Raw genomic sequence first — 25,636 nt, forward strand, 5'->3', positions numbered from 1 at the left:
TTCTTTTCTTGTTCTTCCTTCCTGCACAGGTAGAGCTGGTCTCTCTTGGTGGGAGACAAAAAAGAACTGTGGGTTTGAATGAATATTTTTATCCCTGACTTGGTTGATGGAATAGAAGGAATCTCAAGTAGAGGGTATTTCCTAGATGACATGAATGAGACTTTGGAAGAGGGGATCTAAACACCAGTCTGTCATATGTCACGTTTTCAAGAGCCTTGAAGGGCTGTTGTAGGCCCTGGAGATAAGTGAGAAACAAAAGACGCAGGCCCTGCCCTCCAAGGTGACTGATGTATTCATGGAAAGCCATAAGGAAATGGGGACTGGGAGACAGCCTGGGACAAGCTTTCTCCACCTGGAGGGAGGATGAGGAGGACCACGGGGAAGGAAAAGTAGGGACGGACCCAAGGCACTGTCCTGGTGCCAGTGGTAAACAACCCAAAGCTGGGAGACAAACCTGCTCAGGTGGTGAGTCAGATGGTCCAGTATTTAAGTCCAGGTCCGAGCTTTACAAGCTGTGTGATCCTGGGTAGGCTCATTACCCCTTTGAGCCTCATTTTCTTCATTTAGCAAGTGGAGCCGACATCGTATATACCTGCCTTTTCGGGTTGTTGTGAAATTTATGGTGTATTGCATGTGAAGTGCTTACATGAGGACTTGGCCCTCGATAATCAAGATTGGGTCAGACCTTGTCTAGCAGAGAAAAGTGAATTTTTGTTTTTCTTAATGCATGAGGCTAGAAAGCAGAAGATGGAGCTGAAGCACATATAAATCATTTCTCTTTAGAGCTCTCAGCAGGAACATTGACTATGAACATTGAAGAGATTGTTCTTCTAATTTCCTAAAATTTCTGTCTTCTTGTGAATAAACTAGTGAGCAAAACTCAAACATCTCCAAGGACGACTGTAAACATAATTATTCCTTGTCCAGAGAAGTCCTCCCTTTTGAAATCAATTCTTTCAACCCAAATGATTACTCTCGGCTACTGGATATCTCTGCTTCAAATTATATTTGCTTTGGGGAATCCAGAATTACAGGAGAATTGAATGTCTCGTGGCAGATTCTTTGCTGTGTTTGGACCGTAGAAGAAACCTTTGCCAGGAGAGCTCAAATTTACGGTCATGATGTTTTCACTGTCACTGGTCCCAAAAGCTGGGCTTCTTACTGGTTTTCAAGTGAGTTTATTTTCACAAAATTAATATGGGTGTGATGAGATCTGATAAGGCTTTCCTACAGGAAAGAACAACATTCTGAAGTCTGACTTGCTTTTAGAAATCCTTGGCCTTAAATCAAAGTTGGAGGCATATTTATATTTGGGGGTAAAAAGGACCAACTGAGACTTGGTAAACAAGCAAATGAACATAAAATTGGACCCTAAGGAGAAGAATTGCAGCTTTGATAAATGGCAACATAATTTGGAAAAGAGATGCCTTTATTTAAACACCGTCATAGCCAAGTGGCCTGGGATGAAGACTTTGCAATAGGTCCCTAAGCAGACCACACGAAGTAGGGCTCTGAATTGCAATGGATCCTTTCATTTACCACTAAATTAGTCCCTTATTAAAATGATGCTGGTTTCTGAAAGAAGGTTTTCATATTGAAAAGAGAATTTGCTTGAAAGAACTTGTCTAATCTATTATATAACTCTGAATAATTTGCCCTTTTAGGTCAGCATGACTGGTGTTTGAATTAACCTTGCAGTGCCTTAAACACAGAAGGATTCAACTTAGTTTTATTCCTTTTTGATCTGGATTTTTGGAGAAGCCTCAGTGATGTTGAAATGTGCTCCACATTTGCAATTTAAGTACATGATTTATCTTCTCTGTTTTGGAGGTAAGAGTACAACCGTGTAAAACTAGCAGTCACTGAGATTATAAACAGTTATTTGTGCTCATTGTGGCTCCCCAGTAGCACTGATTTGACATGGATAAACCCAAGGTATGCAGTTTTGGCAGCAGTCTTGTTTGTTATTTATTAATCAAGGGGAGGCTGGTTTCCTCCTTTGGGCTGTAGCCCGTTCTCCAACTTCTGTGTGGGGAGAGAGAAGGGGTGTTAACGATTGAGAGCCGCCGATGATCATCTACCTCACATCTAACAGTTACTAAGTGCTGGCTGCCCGTCAGGCACTGGGCTAGACCTTAGAGATTTACAAGTGAGTAGAACCAGGTACAGTCCAACAGAGGTCGCAGAAATAAATCCATGCACGTATGGTCGGCTGATCTTTGAAAAGGGCGCCAAGAATCCACAATGGGGAAAGGATGGTCTTCAGTAAACAGTGTTGGGAAAACTGGACACCCACGTGCAAAAATAAATAAATAAATGAATGAATAAATAAATTTGAACCCTTATGTTACACCATGCAGAAAAATTAACTCCAAATAAATTAAAGACTTATATATAAGACTTGGAACCATAAAACTCTGAGAAGAAAACATAGGGGAAAAGCTCCTTCATGTTGGTCTTGGCAATGATTTTTTTTGGCTATGACACTAAAAACACAGGCAATGAACACAAAAATAAACAAGTGGGACTACATTAAACTAAAAAGCTTCTGTATAACAAAGGAAACAATCAGGAAAATGAAAAGGCACTGAGCTAGACTTATGGGATAGAAGATATTTACGAACCATTTATCTGATAAAGGGTTAATATCCAAAAAATATAAGGAATACATACAATTCAATAGCAAAAAAAAAAAAACAACCTCCAAAATAAACAAACAAAAACCCTCACACAAATAACTCAATTTAAAAATAGGCAAAGAACCTGAACCGATATTTTTCCACAGAAATACAGATTGCTCTGGTTAGTGCCTTGCACATAGTAAAAACTTGCCAACTAACCTATTCTTGTTAGTTTTGAGCATGTCTATTTCCCTGTTACTTTTGCTCAAGTTCTAAGAGCTGTCTAGAGTCCAGTCAGGAACGACACCCATATTTCTTAACACCTAACGTATCTCCCAACATTCCACGGTTCATCCTGGAATTTCAGGCTGCCGTCAATCACAGTTCCTCTTGAACTTTCCATGTATTTGAACACCTGAGGAATCTTGTTAAAGTGCAGATTCTGATTCACTTGGTCTGAGGTGGTGTCTGAGCTTCTTTATTTCTAATAAACTCCCAGGTGATACCCATGTGGCTGGTCTACCATCTGCATTTTGGGTAGTGAGGATCTATACCAGGGGTGTCTAATTCATTTTCACTGGGGGCCACATCAGATCGCAGTTGCCTTCAAAGGGCTGAAATAATTTTAGGACTGTATAAATGTAACTACTCCTTAAGTGTTAAGGGGTTGAAATTACATAGGACCCTTTGAAGGCAACCTCAAGGCTGATGTGGCCCCCAGTGAAAATGGGTTTAACACCTCTGATCTATACAAACCTCAGTGAGCTCTTTGAGGCTATCCAAGTCTCCAGGGGAGAGACAGGAGCCAATGGAAGGAGGAGGGACTCAGTCTATAAGACCTGCACCTGGCCACTGAGCATCATAATCTGCTTCCCTCTCCTAGTAAGGCCCAGTGCCTCACCTGCAGTAGGTAGTCAATATGAGCTGAATGTCAACAGGCCTCCATCAGTAGTCCAATTCTTGAGGATTGAATCAGTATTGGGGGGGGGGGGGAGGGAGGGAGGGAGGGGGAGAGAGAGAGAGAGAGAGAGAGAGAGAGATTATTTCACACCAGAAAGCTGGAAATTCAGATAAGAATTGATATTGCGGTGTCTGAAATCTGTAGGGCAGGCCAGAATTTCTTGAGGCAGAATTACTTCTTCCCTGGGATAGCTTACTTTTTGCTTTCAAGTTCTTCAGTTGATCGGATGAGGCCCACTTACATTATAGAGGGTAATATGCTTTACGTAAAGTCAACTGATTGTAAATGGTAATCACAACTGCAAAACACCATCATAGCAACATCTAGAGCAGTGATTTCAACCTTTTTAAAATCTCATAGCACACATAAACTAATTGATGAAATTCTGCGGTATCCCAAAATAATTATAATTTTTCTTCTCTGACAAAAAATAGATATCATTTTGATTCATTCACTCTGGATGGCTATTGTTGTGTTGGCTGTTGTCATTTTTTAATTCGTCAATTTAAGGGAAAAGAAGTCAGTGCCCTGACTAGTCAAGTATTGCATGTTTTAAAAATTCTTGCAGCACACCAATGTGCCTCTTGCAGCACACTTTTTGAAAATCGCTAACCTAGACTAGCGTTCGAGTAAACAATGAACTGGGCACCAGAGCCTGGCCAAGTGACACATACCGTGAAGCATCATAAGAGCCAAAGGCATGGTCTGTTCCATGGCTTGAGATCTTTCCCACCCTGTCAGAGAGTGAATGAGCCTGTGAAACACACCTCCCTCTGGGACAAAAACTCCATGGGTCTGACTCCTATCTTGTTTCGAGGGTGGCATTAAAATTGAGAATTGCCTGTGATTATGGTTTATGCTCTGTTATACGCAACTTGAGCCCAGTTGACCAAATTGTGGGCATTGGAAGCTAAATTTCTTAAGAAAAACACGAAAACTTACTCTATTTCGAATAGCAGTTGCCTTGGAGTGTCAAGCTCTGGGTTGAGTATTCAGATCCTGTTTACTCGGGGTCCTCCCACCAGACTGTAAGCAGCAGGCGGTTCCTTCCAGGGCGTCTCCGTCGGCTGCTAAGACCTCTGCCTGGGGCAGAGCAATGCCGGCCTCAGAGGAGAGGTGAATAAATGCTGTGCAGTCCTCAGGGAAATGCCCAGTGAGTAAACCGCGCCGTGGGACTGTGGTAGCAGGTGTGTTCAAGACTTTGCGTTCTGGGGAGAAAAGGCGTACAACTGTAATTGAATAACAATAAAAATTAAAAAAAAAAGAAAGAAAGAAATATAAACGATGTTAAAAAAAAAAAGACTTTGCATTTAACTTTGTACAGCTTTCCTAAAGCACTTTCCAGCCTGTGATTTTATTTTATCATCAATATAATCTGACAGATAGTAACGGTAGAGATTGTTAACCTCCATTTTTTTTCCCTGATGGGATGAAACGGTACAATTTCCTGGTCTAGTTGCCTTAGGCTATATGGCAGAAAGGAAAATGTGTCACTGTGGAATCTAGTGACGTGATTCTGCTCCATCCCTTACTGAGTGATTAGATAAGTAAGCTCAGTTCTGTGAGCCTCAGGTTCCATATTTATAATAATTAGCTTGAATGTTTGAATGAGGATTACATGTGCTAATGTAGCTCAGTATCTGCCATCTAGTAAATACTTTAAAATGGTCCCTGACTGGTGTAGCTCAGTTGGCTGGGCGTTGTCCTGCAAAGCAAACCGGTTTGATTCCCAGTCAGGCCACATGCCTATGTTGTGGGTTTGGTCCCAGGTTGGGACACATACGAGAAGCAAACTGTCAGTGTTTCTTTCCCTCTCTTTCTCCCTCCCATCCCCTCTCCCCCACAAAAAAAATTAATAGAGAAGCGGTGGTGACTTTTTGATATTAGTGTAGTAGACATGCCTTGGGGTGCTGCCCACCCGTAACCCTTAAGGAGGTGTGCCGGCTCAGGTGCCTGGGTTTATACTATGTGACCTACTCCTCAGTCATGCCATACCTAATTGGGTGAAGGAAGGTTGCCTGACCCAGGTTGGACTCAATTCTTCTGGGAATTTGGAATTGGAACATTGAGGGACTGAGCCACTGAGCTACAGGGAACTGAGGTGAAAGGCCATGTAGTGTTGGGGACAAAGTCAACCAGGATGACTGCTGTATACGCTGAGGTAGTATACTCAGTATACGCTGTATACTCTGATCTCTCGATCAGAGAAAGAGGGAAGTGAGCAGAGGCACAGGGAGAAGAGATAGGTCATGCAGCTTTCAAAAGATAGAATGTTTTTGGTTCACATGAAGGCAGGTGAGTTCTTTCCTGCCCTTGCATTCCATGGGACCTGTATCCTAATAATGAGTCACCTTCCCTTCTCTTGGGCTGACTTGAGTGGGTATCTCTTCCTTGTCATGAGAAGATCAATGATGAGACCCAAACAGAGGAAGAGATGGGGTTTCTGAGAGGTGGACTGAGTTGGTGAATCTAGACACCCAGTCCAGGGCTCATCCTTTGCTGCTGTGTAATCTCCTTATCTGGCAAGTACAGTTCTTACAGCTGTGACTCCCTGTTCGGGCTTCTGACTGGGAGTCTGTAAGGTGGGTTGGGGAAGAGGCGTAGCTGTCAGGGCAGAGGTGGCTAGTCTTGCCCTGAAGTGTTTCCTTGCTGACTTCTGCTTCTCCCCTATGTTCCCTGTGGCTGCTCTCCCAGGCTCAGCTCAGAGCAGCAACGGTGCCTCTGGATTTTCCTCCCTCAGGGGGGCACCAGCTCTTGGTGGCCTTCTTGTCCACGTTTCTTCGAAGGGGGGAAGTTATTGGGTTAGTGGAGATGGATTCCACAGAATCTGGTTCAAGTTGGCTCCCACTCAGTGAAATCACCTGGCCCGGAAAGGCAGCCCGAGGGCCGAGATGCTGAGGGAATCTGGGTACCACCTCAGAGGAGTTTGGTTCGCACATGGGCTAGAATGCGGGCCATCCCATGAGGGCTGACTAGAACAGTGCTTCCCAAATTTGGGAGCACTGAGGGGCTGGCTGCATCAGAATCACAGGGGTGCTTATTAACATACCATTCCCTGACTCTCTTTGTTATTCAGGATGCCTGGGATGAGGCTTGGGAAGCTCTCATTTTGACAAATACCAGATGGTCTGATCATCAGCCATGATGGAAACTACCCTCAGGTAGATGGCCTCTTGGGATGGTTAAAAAATCTCCACAATGGTCTTGCAGCAAACACCATGTTTAAAAACTTCTGTAGTCTAATCCGCCCTTCATGTTATGGTTGAATTATGTCCCCTCCTCCTCCATTTCATGTTGAGGTCTTAACCTCCAGAACCTCAGAATATTACCTTATTTGGAAATAGGGTCAGTGCAGATGGAGTTAGTTAAGATGAGGTCATACTGGAGTAGATGGACCTTTAATCCAAGACGACTGGTCTTCTTATTAACAGGAAATTTGGACACAGAAACAAACACGTACAGAAGGAAGATGATATAAAGACACAGAGAGAAAACCATGTGAATTATGCTTTCACAGGCCAACGAACATCTGGGGCTACCAGAAGAGGCAGGAAAAGATCCTTCCTTACAGGTTTCAGAGGGAGCATGGCCCTGCCAACACCCTAACGTCAGACTTCCATCCACCAGGACTGGCTAACCATATATTTCCATTGTTCTAAGCCCCCAGGTTGTGGTACATTATTATGGCATCCCTTAAAAATTAATACAGATGCTTTTAATAATTTGTTATTTTTTAGTACCAGCTACCCTCCACTTCATTCCTCTGAGTTGCTCTGTCTGCTTTCTTGGGCGTGAAATGAAGATTCCATAAGGCTGGGGTGTAGGCTCTGGCTAGGGTGGGGTGACATGTTTAGAGTTCAGGAGCTCTTCCTGCCTGTGAGGGATGTGACAGTGCCCCATGAGTCAAAGAGAAGCCTTAACGTAGAAGAGACAGGCTACTTCTCCCCTTTGATCCCTCTTACGAATCTGGCCATTTTCAGTAGCCAAGCATCTATAAATGATGGTCAATTCTGTAAATTTGGATCCAGTTTGTGATTGTAGGTGAGAGAGAGGCCCTTTATATCTGTGTCCAGATGAATCTAATGCACAGAGTTAGGAGCAGGGCTCTGGAGCCAAAGTGCTGGTGTTTGGGTTCTTCTGGCTGTGTGGCTTTAGGGAAGGTGCATCATAATCACTTGCTGGGCTTGTTGAAATTTATTGCTAGCCCCGTCCATGGAGTTTCTGATTCAGTAGGTCTGGGAGGGCGCCTGGCAATGCTCATTTCTAACAAGTGCCCTGGTGATGTTCATGCTGCTGGTCCAGAACCACGCTTTGAGAACTGCTAACCTAGTTTCTCTAAGCCTCTGCTTTTTATCAGTCAAATGGGGTTCACGATGATCCTAACTGCCAGTCCTCTTGTGAGGATTAAGTGAGGTGATACATGTGAGGTGCTGAGCACATGGCTGTGCATAGTGCTCAGTCCCTTTTAACGAGCATTCACGGTTTTCAACACAAATTGAAGCCCTCTTCTGTGCTTGGCTTGCTAAGTCATCCTAAACTGTTTCAGAGTCAGGAAACACTCATAGGAAATTCTGGATGGGAAGCGGAGAAATGTCACCTCCTGTTGGAGTTTTCAGAGAAGTCAGTTATCCTCCTGGAACTAAGGGACAACGATTGCTATGCTGAGAATGCATCTTTTAAATGTGCTGGCAGTTGGGCCTTAGATGTGGCCATTGGTAGAGGTGGGATTAGAAGGAGAGGAGAGGGGTGGGGTTTCGCCTGCAGGCTTATCAAACAGAGAGGCCTGCTTGTCGGGCTCAGGAATTTGCGGGCAATACACGACCCAGGTCTAGAGCTGGCAGCTCTGCTTCTCTGAGCAGGGCACTGCCTGTCCGTTCAGAAAACATTCCACGGTCTGCACCCTTTCCCACACTGCCAGCTAAAGACAGCGATTATCTGGGTGTCCAAGGGTTAAGTGCTGGGGCCTTTCAGAAACCACTGTATATGTTTGCCCTGTGTCTCCTTTAGTCTGGGCTGAGCACAGAGAAACAGAGTGTTCATGGATTGGCCTTCCTCACTCAGTGTGACATCCTGGCACTGAATCTTCTCATTAGCTTGGTTCTTGGGATTCCAACTTTGGAAGAAAGACAGTTTATGTCAATAAAAAATGCTTTGTTTCTGGCATTCTGGCCCCACCAGAGGACTGGGGGCTCTGCTTGGGAGCTGCTGGCTTGTTGCTAAGGTGCTTGGACCTTATCCAAGTTCGCAAAAGGAAGGTAGAGAATAGTTAATGATTACAAAGCTCTGGAAATGTATATGCTGGTTTCATTCCAACACCACTTAAAACCACTTGTTCACCAAGAGGAGGAAATTTCTGGGTTTGTTTGGCTTTTGTGAGAGTTGAACTTTGAGGGTAAAATTGGAGCCTTTTCTCATGTGTGTATTGGTAAAAGCTTCCCCTTTCAAAGCAGTGAGCTCTTCTTGAGCACCTACTATGTGCAAAGTAGCAATGTGAGGGACAGTATGAAAAATTAAGACTCTTCCAGTTTAACGGGAGAGATGTACCAGGTCAAGAGGTTATGATGTGAAGATGCAGAGAAAGGCAGCTGACATTGGACAGAGAAGATGTAACGACATTTTGTTTTCGGTTTTCATGTTTTTAACTTTTTTTTTGCCCAAAATATAAATCTTTCCCTTTGCCTTGGCTGGGTAGCTCCGTTGGTTAGGGTGTCATCCTAATACACCGAGGTTGCAGGTTCGATCCTCAGTCAGGGCACATGTGAGAATTAACCAATGAATGCATATGTAAGTGGAACAACAAATCCATGCGTCTCTCTCTCTCTCTCCATATATATATATATATATATATATATATATATAATCTGTAATCAATAATAATAATAAAAATCTTTCCCCGTAACATACCTGCCTTCCTCTGCTATAGGGCCTGGTAGTATCTCTTTGTACCCAAACTGTCTCTGAGTTACCTGCCCTTCCTGTACTGCCCTCCCCGCAATCCTAGTTCAGCTGCACATGCAGACTCACCATAAAAGTTAATGAGGAAACTCATTTATTTCCTTGTCTGCTTATTTGTGCTCTTTTCCTATCCAGTATTTTCACCTGAACAGGTTTCAGTTGAATATTTATTCATTGTCTTTCCCACAAGCATATACAATTCCAGTGGGTAAGAACCTTCTCAGGCTAGTCTGTTTGGCAGCCAAATTGAAAAGACCAAAGTGAAAACATGGGGGCAGTTATACAGCATATTATTCACTAAATACAAGTATGCTAGGTCTTAGGTATACACTTTGAAGCTAAACATTTTGTTTACTGCAAATGAAAGCAGGGCCTCTTTTATAGTGCCACTCCGTGTGAAGTTCACTTATAACTCCCGTTTTATGCGATAATAGTTGGCTTTTTTTTTAAAAAAAAAAAAACAGGCTTCCCAAAGCTAAACATAGCTTTGGCATAAAATCCAACAATCATGCTCCTAGGTGTTTAGTTAAATGAGTTGAAAACTTATGTTCATACAAAAACTTGCGTACAAATGTTTGCAATAGCTTTGTTAATTATTGGCAAAAATTGGTATCAACCAAGACATCCTTCAATAGATAAACAAACTGTGGTGCCTCCATACAATTAGAAATTATTCAGGGTTAAAAAGAAATGCAATATCAAGCCACAACAAGATATAGAGGACACTTAGCTGTATAGTGGTAAGTGAAAGAAGCTGGTCTGGAAAGGTTACATATGTATAATACCAACTATCTGACCTTCTGGAAAAGGCAACATTATACAGATGGTTAAAAACAAAAACAAAAACAAAAACAAAAACAAAAACCCATGGTGGCCAGGCATCAGGGGAAGGGAGGGATGCAAAGGGAGAGCAAGGGGAACTTTTGGAGCAGTGAAACTATTCCGTGTCATACTGTAATAGTGGACACAGGACATTATACATTTGCCCAAACCCATAGAACTGTACAACACAAAGGGTGAACCTATTGTAAACAATGGATTTTAACTAATAATCATGCATCAGTATCGTGTGGCCAATGGTAACAGAGGTACCACACCAATGCAAGATGGTAGTAATGGGGAAACTGTCTGTGGCTGGGGAGGGGTGGGAAGTTTATGGGAACTCTGTACTTTCTGTTCAGTTTTTCTTTTTTTTAAAAAAGATTTTCTTTATTTATTTTTAGAGAGAGGGGAAAGGAGGGAGGAAGGAAGGGGGAAAGAGAGGGAGAGAAACATCAATGTGTGGTTGCCTCTCATGCACCCCCTAGTGGGACCTGGCCAGTAACCCAGGCATGTGCCCTGATTGAGAATCGAACCGGTGACTACTTGGTTTGCAGTCTGGCGCTCAATCCACTGAGCCACACCAGCCAGGGCTCTATTCAGTTTTTCTATAAACCTAAAACTGCTCTAAGAAATAAAGTTTATTAATTGAAAAACTGGCTTAATCAAATTAATCAAATAATTTATTCCTTACTCATTTTTTAAACAAGCTTTTACTGAGCTCTTAGTATTTGTCAGTCATGGTCATCATCACACCAGCCACACGTGTGAGATCAGCTAGTGGCACTTGGTAGAGAGGGAGCTCCAGTGATGCTGTTTAAAGAAACTCAGTTTTCTAAGATTGAAATGGGTAATGACAATTGCCAGCGGAGCACCGCAGGGCATTATGGAAGAGGTCTCCACCACTGAGGGTAAAATCAAAGGCCGAGAGTCCACACCCCAAAGGATAACAATATCCAGACCTCAGGAACTTTAGCATGTGAAAGAGTAAATGAAGAAACCCTCTACTAGCATTAGGTATTAGGATTATTGTCACAGTAATATTTATATTCAGGAAGACATTATGGAACAGAACTCAGGCTTCAGAAACAATACACTCATTCATTATTCTAAATAAAGTGAAGCAGCTTGAGCACCTTCTCCCCACTCCTTAGGTAGAGGAGAAATTCAGCTTCAGTCATTAGTGGGGCTGCTGCCGTTCCTTCTACTGGACTGTACAAGGTTCCTGGTTCTGGAAAAGTGAGGGAGAGCTGTAAGTTGCTGGGCTGTAACTCCTGGAAGCTCCATTGCTGTATCACCCCTTTTGCTTCCCTTGGGCTGGTGATCTTCTGCCATCTGCCCAAGACTGCTTCTTGGAAGGGACTTCCAGCTGTCCTTGCCTCGTTCTCCCTTGCAAACCTTAAGCCTTCTGACCACAACCTTGGCCAGAACTCAAGGCCAGCCTCCAGAGCCATCTGGCAATCACTTCCCATCTGAGGTCAAGCCTCTCTGGGACACTACAAGGGGCCGAGTACACGTCCCTGCCTCTCAGATACTCCCACCCCCACGTCCATGGTTCTCTCCCTCCAGGAGCTCTACTTGCCTTCCCTTTAGCGAACATCTGAGGTCTTGCTCCGTGAACATATGATGTTGGTTAGGCTCAAATGAACTCTTATTAAAATTAAAAATAAAAAGAAAAGGAAAAGTCTGCCAACATCTTGTATCAGCTTCATCTGTATCTTAACAGAGCTGGGCTTTAGAAGACAAAGGCCCCTAGATGCTCCCTTGGTGCAAGAGAACATCTGATCTCCTGGAGAAGAGGGATACAGGCGGGTGGGTGGGTGCGGGGGAGCGATAGGGAACAACTGCTTAACTGCTTTTCTTCCTTGAAGAGCCTCCGTCAAGCATTTCCCAGTGGGGTCACCCTGACACACCAGAATTGCTGGCGGTAAGGAATTTAGCTATCTATTTTAAAAACAAAACCACTTTCCATGAGCCAGATATCAATTTGTGTCAGACCTCAGGCTCTGGGCCCTGTGCCTCCAGGGGGTGCTCACCACGTCAGGCACCCTTCGACAGTGGGGTCTCATTGAGCTGGGGCTAAGTCCAAAAGTGGCACAAAAGGTTAAGAGTGTCAATGGTCAAAATTCCCCGAGATTCTGCATCAGGAAAGTAACCTTTGCAGAGTTTTCACTTAGTCCATCACAGAGGCCTTATTTTCTAGTATTTGGATGTACTATTCTTTCTTTGGACAAACACCAGGCAAATTGGTTGGTTTACATTTAAGTATAAAAAGTACTTAGCTTTAAACACAGCGATCACCTTGAATGTCACCTGATGCTCTCGCTGAGAGGTCTGAGGGACAGCTGGTCTCCACCTCTTATTCCCCAGGGGTGGGGTGTGTTCGTAGAGTGCGGTGACAGGTGGGGTCAAAGGCACCACTTTCATTGCTCTCTCCCTTCCTCCCTCCCCCTCCCTCTCTGTCTCCACCGCCACTCTCCCTGGTGCATTTAGTTGGCTTGGGATATGAAGGGACTCCAAAGTGCTATGAAAACACCTGTTTGCTCCGTGCCAGGCCCTGGCATGTCCAACAAGCCTCGCTGTCAGTCAGCTTCCCGGTCTCTCTGACCTTCCTGTTGGCACTTTGTATACTGCCATCTTGGATTGTCCCTTGGTGGCTCTTGCTGTTTTTGATTCCTAAATTTGACTGTATACCTTTCACTCAATCTGGATTGGGTTTGGTGATCAGCCCTGCCTTTGGGTAACCTGACTTTGGCCCAGGCCCTATTGGGGGCCGGGCCGTTTCTGGCCTGGTGTTAATAACCCAGGGCCCCAATGCTGCAGTGATGGAACAGATCTGTCTGCGCCAGTCTCCTGTCCCCATTCTCAGCAGCCTGTTTAGAGACCAAAACTCTTCCATGTATTGCCTACAAGTTCCTGCCTCAAGATGAGCCCTTTTCTGCTGATCTTCCCAGAGTCATAAGTAATTAACCAAATAGTCTGATGTTCATCGCTTCTTCTCAGCTGGGCCCAGTGGGGCAGAAAGACTTTGCATCAAGACAGGTAGAGTTAGATTATTGGCTTGGTGTCTATGTGACTCAGCATCTCTTGAGAGCCACTGGGAAATGAAATTGCTTACCTACGTTGTAGCTATGGCATTGCATTACCTTCCTTGGAGGTTCTTGTGAGGAATAGTTACCCCAAAGTGTGTTGCACACATAGGCGATCAACAACTGTAACCTTTCCTATTCAGCTGGGAATAGGGCTGGGCTGGTGCCTTGTCCGACAGCTTATACTCAGAATGGTTGAAGCAGCTTCCCCTCTCCATTGTGGGGCTAGTCCTGTTTGGCTTTAGACTGAGGTGAGGTGCACACCTTGGCCGAGGGTCCCACTCCGACATGCACGCTGCAGTTTTCTCACTTACAGAGTGAGGGAAATGTGTGCCCCTTCAGAGTATTGGGAGAATGAGAAGCAAAGGATGTAAGGTGGTCGGTGCAGTGCCTGGCTCAACTCTCATCACCTGGCACTGAGTCCACACCTCACTCCTCTCGGATAACAAGTTCTTCGTGGCAGACACACGCCACAGCCGCGCCGGGCCCAGTGCTGGCATGAGGAGGGCCTCAGCAGCTAGTGATGGAGAAACAAATACTTCTTGTTCCCTGGTTCTCGGGAGGCCTGGTTTGAAGGCTATAACATTAAGGTTCCATAGCAATTTAAAAGATAAACAACCAATAGCAGTTAATATCTTGTTTTGGAATTTTTTGAGTGCTAAAAAGCCTGTTTCCCTAAAATTAAAGAGCACATATCACACACACACACAGATAAACAACCCCAGAATAGGTTCCTATGGCATTAAATGGGGCACTTTTCAAATGGGCCATGATGGAAAAAACAAAAACCTCCATCGTGTTACATAAAGGCAGGCTCAATACTCGGTTCCCATAAGAAACAGCTCTGGGAAATTGTACCAGGGGTTTCAAACTGAAGGTTAATATATTCAGAGTAAAAATATTACACATGCTTTACTAAACTTTTTTTTTTAACAATGCAAAGTATTTTAAATAAAAGCACTGTGGTCATGGCATCCCTGTAAATGTCACCCTGGGACTCAGTTTCTCTTTTCAGTGATTGAGGGCTGAATTGGGTCCACGCGGCCTCACAGGCTTTGATAAAGCATTTGATAAAGCTAGAGGTAGTCTTTATTCTTTTCTTCACTGAACTACCATGCTGGAGAGACCACAGTGAACAAAGCATTTGGATGTTCTCCTACACACAGGGAGAAGCCACTGCCGTTTTAAGTAGCAGTAGGCCCTGATCTGATTTACGTTTTTCAAAGCCCAGATGTTTTCTCACTTCCCCCTGTGGCCCCCTGGCCATTCTCCACCCTGCCCTTTGTGCTTCATCCCTTGTCTGTTTCTCTTTCTACGGTGTCCCCTCCGCCCCAGCCCACAGCACTCGCTCCCTCCTCTGAGCTCACAGCATTTGCTGGGATCTTAATCACGCTCTGCCCCATGACATGGCATGCTATTATTATCTTCTGCATATGTTAGTTAATTAATTAATTCAACAAGCATGCACTGAACAGCTGCTACTGTCAGGCACTGTGCTCAGTGCTACAACACAGAGGTAATTAGGACAGGTTCTCTGTTTCCAGGTAGTTGGAGGCTGGGGGTGGGGTGGGGACAATTATATAAACAAATCCCTGGAGGCCGGTGGTAAGCCCAGTGATAAGCATGGCGAGGTGTTTTCTGGGATCTGAGATAGGGGTTCCTAACCAGCGAGGGAAGGGAGTCTGGGTGGTGGGGGGAGAGTTAGGATAGACTTCCTGCATGAAAGACGGTTGGGACTGATTCTTCAAGGCTGAGTGGCAGTGAGGGTGAAGGGATGGGGTGCAGAGCAGTCAGGGTAAACAAAGGCAGGGGGGCAGAAACAGATTGGTGAGTCATTGCAAGCAGTTCACACTTGAGGAAGCATTTAGTGGAAGACTGAGAAGAGTGGGAGAGGAGGCTAGAAAAACAGATAGAGCAAAACACAGCACAACACTCAGGATGCCTGTCTTCAGCTGCCAGGAATTCTTGGAGCTGAAAAGCCCCAGAACTCTAGGAGGCTAGAGGTAGTCTTTATTCTTTTCTTCACTGAACTACCATGCTGGAGAGACCACAGTGAACAAAACTCACAAGGTCTTTGCCCTCAAGGAGCCTGTGGAAAAGTAGCTGGTGGCCAGGCCAGTAATACAGTGGGATAAGTTCTAGGTGCTGTGGGAGTCCTTAGGAAAGAGCACTTACCCAGCCTCAGGGCCCAAGGAAGGCTTCCTGGAGGCAGTGTCTCTGGTCAGCTTGCCTGACTGACCGTTGGGCTTCAGGGGATCGAAGGGGTAGGGAGTAAGATAGGTGTGTGCAGAGAGAGATCATGGTGGCTCACCTGTTTCCTGAACCCCCAGCCTTCACGGCCCAAGAAACCAAGCTATAGGCCCAGGCTGGTCAAGGGCATGGCAAGTAGGCAGAGAAATGCAAGTAGTTCTGTGGCCTTCCCAGCCATCTCCTGGAACATGAGCCTGTTTTGCAACCCAGTAAGCTAGGCCAAATATGTGGGGTTTGGCCGTAGCTCAGCCGAACCAGCTCCCTAAGCAAATAGTAAGGGATTTTCTCCCCCTTTTCTTTCTAAACTAAATCCTCTCTGGGTGCATAATTTATAGAATTCCAGCGAACTGCAGTTTGGCTTTCTTCCCAAGAAAGACAGACGTCTCCTCAGATTTTCCACACACCCACCGCATCCTGCAGGCCCAATGCCAGGACGTCCCAGCAAGGCTGGGGTGGGGCCCCTGCGGCTCTGCAGGAAGGCAGGCACGTACCACCACCCCAGGGGCAGCACGGGCAGCAATTTTAGGGGTAGCTGCAGCAATCGCACAGATGGGTGTTCTGCACAGGAGTGGAGGGTGGGAAACAGGTGTGTGGTAGGAGAGCGGGCAGGAAACTGTGCAGACAGCAATGCTGTTAGGAACTATGCTGGGACCAGAAGACCCCGGAATAGCTTATCAGTGTTTACAAAACACTTCCTTACCCACTGTGAGTCTCTTAACAGCCATGCAATGAGGCTAGCACACATATAATTACTATTCCCATGTAATTGATGCATTGCTGAAGAGAATGGAACCGGCAACCTGAAATTAGCCTGACCCAAGTTAGAATTCCACTTCTGCCGTTGAGTGACCTTGGGTAAGTTGCAAAATCTCTTGCAGCCTCATCTGTGTATAAGGGGTCATGGCAGGACTTTCCCTGAGGGGTTGTGAGGGTTAAAGGATCCTGTATGCGAGGAGCCCACTCCATGCCTGGTCCCAGCAGATTCTATTAGGATGGCTGGAGAGGTTACCTGACTCCTGCGGGTGCCACTGGGATCGCTGCTCAGGTGTTTGTTACTCCCAGCAAGGCCTTGCCCCAGGCACCCGTGTGCCCACCAGGCTGGTCCATTCCCCAGCAGAGGCCGAGAGCTTTGTGAGGTTGCCTGCATGTGTTCCTGGCTCAGAGCTTTGAGCTGATAGCTTAGTCCGAAAGTCCAGAAGGCCAGTCCAAATGCCTGACATGCTCTGTGGGAGCAAATGGCTCTAGAAACTGCATAGCTGATGAAACTTAAGCTTCCAAATATCAACCTCAGTTTACAATCTGCCTGTTTCCTGTTATAGTCAAGGGCCAGCATCCAAACCCTCCTTCATTTATCATTGTCATTGCCGCTCAGAAAGGTCAGCATGCATTAATCTCTGTTGCCTCCAGCCACTTGGCTTTTAGCAGTGATTCTGAAACTTCGTGGCTGAGCCTCACAGGCAGTAGCTCTCTCCAAGGTCCACACAGGGAGTTGTCAGGCCATGCCCCTCTCAGGGGCTGGGGCTATGTCATCACTGCATAAGTAAAAACAGCGTTTCCTCGTCTGGGGCAGACCCACATTCTTCCCCAAGGAAAATTCTACAACTTTTAGAACTAGTCCCTCTGCCTGGCATCCTCTTCCTCGTGGCTGGCTGCTTCTCCTCATTCAATTCGCAGCCTGAGCGTGGCTTCCTTAGGGGCCGAGTCTGGCCATCCAGTTGAAAGTGGCTCCACCTGCCCCACCCAAGGCACTTGTCTAGCTCATCATCATGCTTCACCTTTTCCTTGGTACTCCTCAACTGTCTGAAGTTAGTACTTTGTTTATTGTCATTGTGACTGGAATATAAGCACCTTGAGAGCAGGACCTGTCTCGGTCGTCATGGCATCCCCAGTGCCTGGCATACAGCAGGAGCTTAGTAATTACTTGTGTAAGGGGGTAAATGAAGCAAACTGAAGATCATGGGGTCCAGTGTCTTCATTTTGCAGAAGAGAAACTGAGGCTCAGGAGGGTTAAGATGCCCAAAGTCAATTCGCTCATGCCAGACATCTGCTGCCATGAGCTCTTTTCCTAGTAGCTTTTCCCTCAGTTCTCAGGGGTCTCCGGAACCAGCATATGGCAATGGTCTGCCTTTCGGTTTAGGAAGAAGGACTATTTCCTGTTCTGAAGCGTTACAGCACCAAAAACATCCCATGTGCACTCTAATAAGCTAAAGGACAGTTTGCTTACTTGGGCTGAAAATGGAAAACACGCAGATGCACATATAAACACTCTGAAAAAATTAAAATGAGCTGACACGTGGGTAAGGAATGATTATAAAAAATGATGTCATCCTGTTGGTCTCAGCTAGCCAGGGAAACACAATACTGGGGTCAGAGCTCTTCATGTAAGAGGAGACATTTCCCCCTTTAGATTCTGTAGGAAGAGTAAGCGGCTGACGAAGAGTCACCATGGGGTAGTGGTGGACATCCTCCTTACAGAGCAATGTGAGGAATAACTCGAAGAGACATGTAAGGGGTCCAGCCCAATCGGGTAGTTCTGTGATCATCCCTAAAGATGGATTACTCTAGCGGAGGACTCGCTGGCTTCCACGTTTCACCGACTCCCACTGGTTTCTCACGTTTATCCGAGCAGAGATGACAGGAGATGACTCACACCAAGGAGCAAAACGAGCCAGCGTGCTAGCTCTGGTAAAAGGTTAGGTAGAGCGGCAAGAACCTAATCATAATTATATAACAGCCACTATTTATTTTATGTTATACTCTCTACATCCCAGACAATGTATTAAGGGCTTAGGTATATTACCTCGTTCAGTTGCATAAGGTTGGAACTTATTTTGTCCTACTTAACACATAAGGAAACAACCACTCAATCCTATGAGGAAGGAACTATTTTTATTTCTATGTGATGAATGAAAAAAAGTGAAACTTGCAGAGGACAAGTGGCTTGCCCAAGGTGACTCAGCTGGTAAAGGACACAGCCGGAATTCCAGCTGTGGCACAAGGTCTGAGTGCAAAAGTGACACAAAGCACACAAAACGATCCCGTGATGTAGGAGCTGGAAGAGAGGGTGAAAGTAAAATGGCGGTGGTAGGGTTTTGGCGACTGGCAGTTGCCCACTTTGTCTCTGATCCCTTGCTTTTCATAATTGACTCCAACACACATCTACCAGGAATTCACAGAGCGCCTTGTTATAAATGAAAGGAAGTGGGTTTTAAGAGGAGACACCCGGAGCCACACAAATCGCTGCCATAATCACGACCAGCCAATGAAGTAGAGCTCCAACCACCAGACATGCTGTGCTCTCAGACCGCCGCCTTGCACCTGAAAGACAGGGCTGCATTTTATTTGTCCTTGATTAAATGAAAAAGTGTATGTGAAAGCACCTGGCTCAGTTCTCCTTGCCCAGCGCCTGGCACACAGTAGACACTTGTTTGCGAGATACTCCCTTCTTATCTTTATTTCCCTAAGGCCTGTCACAGTGCTTGGCACATAGGAGGTGCTTAACACATATTAGTTGTTTGTCATTTTTTTTTACTAGTAAGCACATATTACTTAATAAATACTAATATTTATTGAGGCTTCATGCTAAACATTTCCAGGCACTATCACTTCTGGTCCTTACACTCATCTAGTGAAGCAAGTAAAGTTAACACTGACATTTAACAGTGGGATTTCCTTCAACAGAAGAGAAAACAGCCTTCTGGATGTCACATACTTTGCCCTACTACACTGAGCTATCGAGCTTGTAAGTGGCAGACCCAGAGGTTTGAATGAATGAGTTCTCAGAAGTGATTGAGGAAGATGAAGGTCTGTCACTCTCTAAGTGATTTGTGGGTCATAGCTGGAAACTTGACATTTCTTAGAAATCTTAATTTCTTTTTAAAAAATCCACATTATCTTTGCTTTCTAATATGCCCATGGTTAATTCAACCTAAATTAGTGTTTTAAACGATTGACCAGTTTAATAACTTACCTTACCATCTCCCCAATCCTCACATTAACTGATGCTTCAGAAAGATGCATCCTATTTGCTTTGTGACTTCCCATTCTTCTGGCAGACTACATGGGTACACAGATTCCAGGAAAGCTGGAAAAATTCTCATAAGCTTCCTGGGAAGGGTGAGTTGTGAAATAGATTTAACTTACTGGCAGAGGAAAATCTGGAACCTCAATTTTACAGCTCTTCCTTCATCCATCCCCTGCCTTTTACCCCTAAGTCCTTTCTCACTTTATCCTCTAGGAGAGCAGAGCAGAGGCCCATTGAAGAGTTCAGAATGTATAGGAGGTCCATTACTATACATTCTGGCAAATAAATGAATTGAAATCAGTGGTGGGCATCAGCATCCCCTTGAAAAGGCCAATGGTTTGACCAATAGTCTTACCACCTTCTTTCTAGACCTTCTTAGGTTATTATCGATGGTGCCGTGATCCCTAAATGGTAGCATCTTCTGCTGCAAGCCCTGGGTGCTCCTAGTCAATTGGGAAGATAACTTGGAGGACCCTAGAGTCTTCTAGTCCATGCTTCCCATTTTACAGAGAAGGAAATTCAGGTACTGAGAAGAAAAATGAATGACCCAAGGTTACATGATTTGGTGGAATTGTTCATTGCTTACCCAACATCAATCTCCTGCTCCTTGTTCCTTCCTAGCAGGACCTCAATTTTATTGGACATTGAGCAGGAATGGTTTCAGAGAAGATATAACCTACCATTTTCTGTCCCCAGAGAATGAATCTTGATTAGTTTAAGCCAATCATAATAATTCTACCTTCTTTGTCAGGGACTGGTTTGGGGACAAGTATGTGACAATGTGATACAACTCTAACCAAAGACACATGAAGGCAAACCGTTCACAGCAGCTTTTGGAAAAGTTTTCCTCCATCTCTGAGTAATGATGGTAAAGGCTACAGTCTTAGTCTTGATGGCTTTGGAGTTTATTGGAGTTGCTGCAACCAAGAGGGATTATGTGGAGGGCCAACGACTCACTGTGGATGGCAAAGTGGAATGACGTGAAGGGCCTGAGCTCGTGGTGGTGCCTCTGAGGCACTGGATTAACCAACCCTGGCACTGCTCTACCTCTGGACTTCTTGACAATTGAGAAAACATAGTGTCCTTATTGTTTACTTGGATTTTCTGTTATCTGTCACCCAAAGTGTCCTTATTGATATACATGACCAGGTAGGATCAGATTTCCAAGTCAATGTTTGGGATCACTCCACATAATTAAGGTATAAAAAAGTGTTTGGGATTGTCTACTGAATAGCAGCTAGCTTATGCTCCTGCATAAAACTGGGGCTTTGTTTAAACTTAAACCTTGGAATCAGTAAGATCAGGGTCGGCTTCATGAGACAGGAATAGTTTTCACCTCCAGGGTTTTATTCTTTCACATAATACTGGTTGTGGCAGTTCCAAGAAGTCATCAGGGACTCGGACTCCTGAGACCACATCTCTGATCTGTTGTTTCTAGGGCGGAGCTTCCACCTTCATGTCCAAGATTGATGCGAGAGGTCCATCATCACGCCCACGTCCTGACAGCCAATACAAAAGTAGGATGAAATAGGGTTGTATTGTCCTTTGTACTGCCCCTTCTCATCTCTCTCTCTTTTCTCAAATACCAACATAGGCACTAACGTAGGTTTTAGAGCCTACTATGTTTCAAATTTACTATTCTGATGTATTAGTGCTCGATAAATGTTTGTTTCTGATGATAAGAACATATGACATTCTCTGCATTCCAGATTCTAGTTTGGTATAAGAAAAATGATAATTGTCATAAACTGAAGAACACAACCCCCTTGAAAGGAGGTATTGTTATTCAGCCCCAGCAAATTGTTGCCAGGTGGGAATACAAGTTCCATGTCACTAACTCCTGCATTATTCAACAGAAGCTAAAAATTTTGTATTTTACTATTAAATGTTGTTTTTAAGTATTAGATCAATATTGTGTGTATGTTGGGTTGGGAGCTCCTTGAGGTCAAATTTTGTTTCTGATAAATTTGACAGAATCTGGAATATAATGGGGTCATAATATCTGTTGAATGAGGGAGTTAGTTGAATGAGGGGAGAGCAATGGGGGGAAGGAGTGGGGACAACTGTAACTGAACAACAATAAAAAAAGATTTTCTAATTGCTTCCTCCCAGAAGTGTGAATGAAACATCTAGAACAACTGGTAAAAGACAAAGGCATGTATGTCTTTGTCATGTATATGTTCATTGTTCCAGTGTTTTATTTCTCTCCCTCAAAGTGGAATTTAAGCAACTCACAGGCAGAGATTGTGTTATTCATCCTATCAGCCCCTTCCTTTTAAAGGAGAGTTTTCTAAGTTCCACATGATGCTTCCACTTATAGCTCAGTGGGTAGAACATAGTTATCTTTCTGGGAACCTGGAAATTCAGTCTTTTAGTTTGATGGTATTGCTTGACTAAAAACTGAAGCTCTTTTACTAATGAAAAAGGTGGAAAAGATATTGGGAAGTGACCAGCAATCTCTTCCACATGACCCTGAAGAGAAAGTTAAGGGCCCTACAGTTGGCTGTCACTGAATTCCGTGCTATAGTAAATAATATGTATTATGGGATGTCAGAGCTAGAAGTGGTCATAAAGGCTTCTGGTCCAGTTCACTCACTTTGCAGGTAGGGCATTTGAGGTCCAGAGCAACAGAGAGATTTGCCCAGGGTTGTATGATATAAAAAAAAAACCCCCAACTACCCCCCCAAAACAAAACAAGCAGTCCTTCTAATTCTGTCTTGAACCTGTTGTCTCTACCAACTCTTATTAATGTCCATATCTCAGCCCTCAGCCCTCACTGATTCCTCCCTGCCATTGTGATACACCCAGGTGTTCTCACCTCACCACCAGCCTCTGAAACTGGCACCATCTCACCCTCTTTCCTAATAGTCTCCACTAATGTCATTCTTAGTCCCTGCAGCCCAAGGGTGGCTCGTAATTTTCATCTGAGGGAGCAACTAGTAGTGGTTGGTAGAGGCTTCTGGAGATGGTCTCCTGTGGATAATTTTGAAGGCTCAGTGGGAAAGATTACTGGGATCAATTAATGACATCATTGTGGTTGTTGCTCAAGAAATGGAGACTCTTGGGGCAAATATTTGTTGTTTGAACCCTGATTTCTTTTCTTTTAGGGGTGAAGAGAAAACCTTCTTGGACTTTTTCATAATACACGTGGCACTCACATGTGACAGCCCTGTTCCTACAAGCTGGGTGAACCTCCTACCACACTGCAGTCACCTGGGAGTGGAGTGAGCAGTGGTGTGACTGCTCACACATCAGAAGCTCAAGGCCACCTGTCACCTTGTGCCCAGAATGCAACAGGCCAGCGGAGCAGGCCCATCTGATACTGTCTTGCATAAGATAGATAACTCTTATCATCACTCCACAAACTGAACTTGTAAATATAGACAGGATTAGGTTGTGATCAGGGCCCTGGAGTTGCCAAGACAGTGAATTCCAGTGACAGCTCTGTTGCAGGCCAGATACTAAATATATCTTTCTCACAGTGACAAGGACAGTGTTGGGAGCACACCAGTCACATGACTCTTCCCAGTCACAAGGGGAAAAGCCTCAACCACTGTGCTCTTAGAATCTATTCCTGAACCAGGCTAAGGCCCAGACTGAAAATAGATTCCCTGTGTCCTGGCCATCTACCCTACTTGCGTTCTCCAGATCGGATACCACATATCACGTACTAAAAAGCAGGTGGGAAGCAGTGGAGGAGGTGGCAGGACTCCTGGGCATGTCCTGAGAGAATTCTTTGTGTCCGGGTGGGTGCACCTTCTACCTGCCTCCTGGACTATGGGAAAAGGAGGAAGCTCTGGGCTGGAGGGGCTAAGGGGAAGCAGAGCTGAGAGTGTTCCCTCGGCATCTGCCAATCTGCATAAGGTGCCAATCTAATTCTCTCCTAAGCAAGTCAATGGCTGATTACTTGTATGTGGTCAGATGTGCCCATTCCTTCCCTAATACTTCATTTCTTCAAATAGCATGCATCCATTAGCCAGCTCAGTTAAAGTTTTAATTTCACAGTTATTACATTAATAATTTTTGTAGTAAAAACCCTCAAACAATACAGAAGTAGGTTGAGACAAAAAAATTCCATTTTTCCCTTATCTCTCTCCAATTGTACCTCTGTATGCAGAAGTAACTGTGATCCACAATTTGATACGTGTCTTCCACACTTTTTCTATGCACACACCATGCAACACAGCACAATACCTGCAACACACACAATCTAGTATAGTATAGCACAGTACCACCCAGCAGAATAGTACATTGAGCAGGTCCTCGAACATCACTTCATTATAACATCAATGAGAAAAAACATGGCGGCCAGGGCCATGGTCTGGGTGGTGTTTGCATGTTCTCCAACATCTGCATGGGTTTTCTCTGGGACTCCGGTCCCCTCCCACATCCCAGGGGTGTGCATATGAGATGAATTGGTATGTGTCCACTGTCCCAGTCTGAGTGAGTGTGGTATGTGTGTGAATGGCCCTGCTAAAGAAGGGCATTCTGTTCGGGGAGGGTCCCATCTTGCACTTTGGGCTGCCCACACAGGCTCCGGCCACTGGGACCCTGAATTGGAATAAGCAGGTCGGAAAATAATGATCTTGTTTTTATTAATGTCTCTTAAATGTACGTATAGCTCACATTCAATGTTCAATATTAGAATGTATTGGGTCTTTATTTAGAAGTTTGGTGATGTGTTTTGTGACCAGAAACATGCTATAAAAAATTAACTCTTGTTTATATCAATTAGCCTATGATAAAATTGGTTTTATTATGTCATTTCTCTTAAAGTCACAGTTCCAAGAAACTACTAACAACATTGTGAAGACTTAGATAGTATAAGAGTATAGTATAGTATAGTAAAAAAGACTGCAAGTAAATCACTCTAAATTGCCTTAGCTTTACCTTTTTGGACTAATTTGCTTCTCCATCAAATAAGAATAATACTAGTCTCTAGTTTTCAGGATTGTTGTGAGGATTAAATTTTGGTATTTTTAAAACAGTGACTAACACAGAGTAAGAGCTTGAGTTTTATTACATATGCAGATAAGGAGGTCATATTAGTTATACATTATTGCATCTCAAATTACACCAAAACTTAGTGGTTTTCAACAGCAAACATTTATGATCTCACAGCTCCTGTGGGTCAAGAATTCAGGAGCATTAGTTGGGTGGTTATAACTCAGGGTATACTGTATGTGTGGATGTTGGCAGGCACTTAAGGCTTGACTGGATGTGTGGAAACTTCTTCCAAGATAGATCACTTACAGGGCTGTTGTCAAGGGGCTTCAGTTTCCTGTCACACGGATACCTTAAGGCTGCTTCAGTGTCCTTATGATATGGGAACTGACATCTCCCAGAGTGAGCAATCTCAGAGAGAGTGAGGAGGAGGCCACAGTGCCCTTCATGACTTGGTCTCTGACGTTGGTACCACTACTTCTGCTTCATTCTGTTCAGGAGGAATGAGTCACTAAATCTAACCCACACTCCACGGGAGTGGGGTTGGAGGGATTGTTTCACAGAGTTTATGGACGTGTTTTACAAGCACCACAGAGTTTATTCTAGACATGGTATTTTGCTCTGTGTGTTGTCTTACAATCTACTTTTTTCACTTAACAAAACACCCTGGAGACCTTTCCATATCAGCACCTATAGAATTGCATCATTCTCTCTGTCAAAGGACATTTCATTATAAAGATATACCAAGTTTCTTTAACCACTCCCCCATGTGGTGGGTATATAGCTATATTTTTCTTTCTTTGCAGAGATCAATGGCCTAAGTAAAGAAAATGGCATTTCTTAGAGATCCACAGTCCAAAGAAAACTTCTAAGCATTAAATTCCAAGGAACTAGAAATGGTGGCAGGGAGCAAAGAAACCTGTAGATTCCAGGTGATCAGACAGGATGAGCCCAGGACACACGTTGACAGTTG

General features: G+C 44.4%; 1 long non-coding RNA gene across 1 annotated transcript in view; it reads left to right on the forward strand.

Moving 5' to 3' along the window:
• Window positions 1–24,624, forward strand: part of LOC123480074 (uncharacterized) — a 28,680-nt gene extending 4,056 nt beyond the window's left edge. Inside the window, exons 2-3 of the long non-coding RNA XR_006655935.2 lie at window positions 1,665–1,830; window positions 22,827–24,624. This is a non-coding gene — a long non-coding RNA (uncharacterized lncRNA). The remainder of the gene's footprint in view (window positions 1–1,664; window positions 1,831–22,826) is intronic.
• Window positions 24,625–25,636: the final 1,012 nt, after the last annotated feature.

This window comes from Desmodus rotundus, chromosome 4 (assembly GCF_022682495.2).
Source record: "Desmodus rotundus isolate HL8 chromosome 4, HLdesRot8A.1, whole genome shotgun sequence".
NCBI classification, from domain to species: Eukaryota; Metazoa; Chordata; class Mammalia; order Chiroptera; family Phyllostomidae; genus Desmodus; species Desmodus rotundus.